This window comes from Bombus fervidus, unplaced genomic scaffold (genome assembly GCF_041682495.2).
Source record: "Bombus fervidus isolate BK054 unplaced genomic scaffold, iyBomFerv1 scaffold0025, whole genome shotgun sequence".
Taxonomy (NCBI): Eukaryota; Metazoa; Arthropoda; class Insecta; order Hymenoptera; family Apidae; genus Bombus; species Bombus fervidus.
Window position 1 is genome coordinate 230001 of NW_027212588.1, and position 2500 is coordinate 232500.

General features: G+C 50.8%; 1 non-coding gene across 1 annotated transcript; it reads left to right on the forward strand.

Annotated features, from left to right (window-relative positions):
* The first annotated feature begins 1294 nt into the window (after positions 1–1294).
* Positions 1295–1449, forward strand: LOC139997003 (5.8S ribosomal RNA). Its single transcript, XR_011802493.1, has one exon. It is a non-coding gene; the product is annotated as a 5.8S ribosomal RNA (ribosomal RNA).
* Positions 1450–2500: the final 1051 nt, after the last annotated feature.

The following is a 2500-nucleotide window of genomic DNA, read 5'->3' on the forward strand; positions in this document are numbered from 1 at the left end:
GACCGCGCGCGAGGAAGAGGAAGGACGACCGTGCGCGTCCCATCGATTTTTTTTATTTTTACCTGAACCACCGAAGTCGATTCAGAGGGGACCGCCGGCCGTCTCTCTATCCTCGTTGTCGTGAGTCATATGCCTCGTTCCGTCGCTAGAGTTTTTCAAACTCTGCTTCTGGCTATCGGGAAGAAACGACCGCGCGAGGAAGACGACGACGACCGTGCGCGTCCCATCGAATTTTTTTTTATTTTTACCTGATCGACGGAAGTTTCGTCCGGTTCGTCTCTTTTACCATCGTCTCGTCGACCCGTTCAGAGGGGACCGCCTGTCCATATCCTCGTTGTCGTGAGTCATATGCCTCGTTCCGTCGCTAGAGTTTTTCAAACTCTGCTTCTGGATATCGGGAAGAAACGACCGCGCGAGGCCGATGGCTGCGAGTCCCATCGAATTTTTTTTAAACGCACGCACACACATACACCTGAACGGAGATGCGTTCCATTTCGTCGCGATTTTTCGCGCTTTAGTCGTCGTTGTCGCCATCCGTTCGGAGGGGACCGCCGGCCGTCTCTCTATCCTCGTTGTCGAGAGTCTAATGCCTCGTTCCGTCGCTAGAGTTTTTCAAACTCTGCTTCTGGCTATCGGGAAGAAAAGACCGCGCGAGGAAGAGGAAGGACGACCGTGCGCGTCCCATCGATTTTTTTTATTTTTACCTGAACCACCGAAGTCGATTCAGAGGGGACCGCCGGCCGTGTCTGTATCCTCGTTGTCGAGAGTCTAATGCCTCGTTCCGTCGCTAGAGTTTTTCAAACTCTGCTTCTGGCTATCGGGAAGAAACGACCGCGCGAGGAAGACTACGACCGTGCGCGTCCCATCGATTTTTTTTTACCCGAACGATGGAGATGCATATCGGCTGTTTGCTTCGAATAACTGGACGAGAGGAACGAACATATATATATATATCATGGGCTAGCCACCGTGCGCTTTCTTCGCGAGATCGTGTGCTGTACAGAGGATTCAGAATCGGGTGTTATATCCCCGTCGTTTCCTGACGAACGGAGCTTCGATCTCGTTGGTTGTTATATATTATAATGCACTTTACGCCCGGTCGGCGGGCTGCGTGTGTCGTCGCGCAGTCCGTCCGATTTCGTTTTCGAACGTATTTTCGTGTCGTCAATCATATGGCGACTTCCGCGCGTTCGATTCCCGTTGGTCGGACGTTTGTCGGATATCGGCTTCTTTCGAACCGAGAATAAGAGTACAAAAACCTGAGTACACAAACAAAAATCCATGCATAAACGATTACCCTGAACGGTGGATCACTTGGCTCGTGGGTCGATGAAGAACGCAGCTAATTGCGCGTCAACGTGTGAACTGCAGGACACATGAACATCGACATTTCGAACGCACATTGCGGTCCACGGATACAATTCCTGGACCACGCCTGGCTGAGGGTTGCTCACGTAAACCTAAGACTGCTTGCGTTGCGTATCGTTGCTCTCGGTCCGTATCTCTCTGTTCTTTCTTGCCTCGTCGACAGCCCGCCGTCGTTCGTTTTATCTTTAAACGAACGTTTCTGAGTCGGAGGACGAGCGCCAAGCAAAAGAATACGAATTAAAGAGCGGTCGAGGGCTCGTACGCGACGTACGAGCGATTGTTGGACGTTCGTCGGCGTTCGTCGCTGGATCGTGTGGAGACCGGCGTACGCATGCTCTCGATACAAATATATATGAAAAATCTATCGCGTTCACGGGAGACTCGCAAAACTACCTCCGTCTCTTCTCTGTCCCTTCTTGGCTTGACAACCCGCCGTCGTTCGTGTTTTACGAACGTTTCTGAGTCGGACGAAGCGCAAGAAGAAGGATACGAATTAAAAGAGCGCGGAGAGAACCGTCGTCGTCGACGCGGTTATCGAGATACACAGAGCGAGTTTTCTTCGTGGCCGATTTTTTTTTTCTTTTTGTATCAGCCTCTGCTACGTTTTGTTAGTCTTCGATAAGCACGAATGACCGCGCCCCCGACGTCGTCTTAAATGAATTTTTGGCGAGACTGAGAGAAAGCAAAAATATTTTTGAACAAAGTCAGTCGAGAGAGGAGAGAAAAGAGAACCAAGATATTAAAACCTAAACCTAAACTTGGTGGCGTAACGAAAAACTGTGTGCCTTAAAGAAACACAACCGTCTTTTCATCAAGATGTTTTTACTCGTACAGCCCCAGGGATCGAATACCCACTCCGTCTGTTCGTGCGGCAGAGATGTATTCTGCAGGCGCGAGACGACTGACGAGAAGACAACGAGGACCGTCGCATCGATGGGTCGTCGTTGCGTTTTTCATCCTCTGTGCTTTTTTCTGTTCTTCGCGAACCCAGAGAAAGCCGTAGATCCGGGAACGGACACACGAGATTTCTTCGAACGCTGATGACTTAGGGAGATGATCCCCAGCGTTGCGCGGAGATCGGAGAGTACGCGTACATGTATCGGGACGAATTTTTCCCCGTCGGTCGCGTATC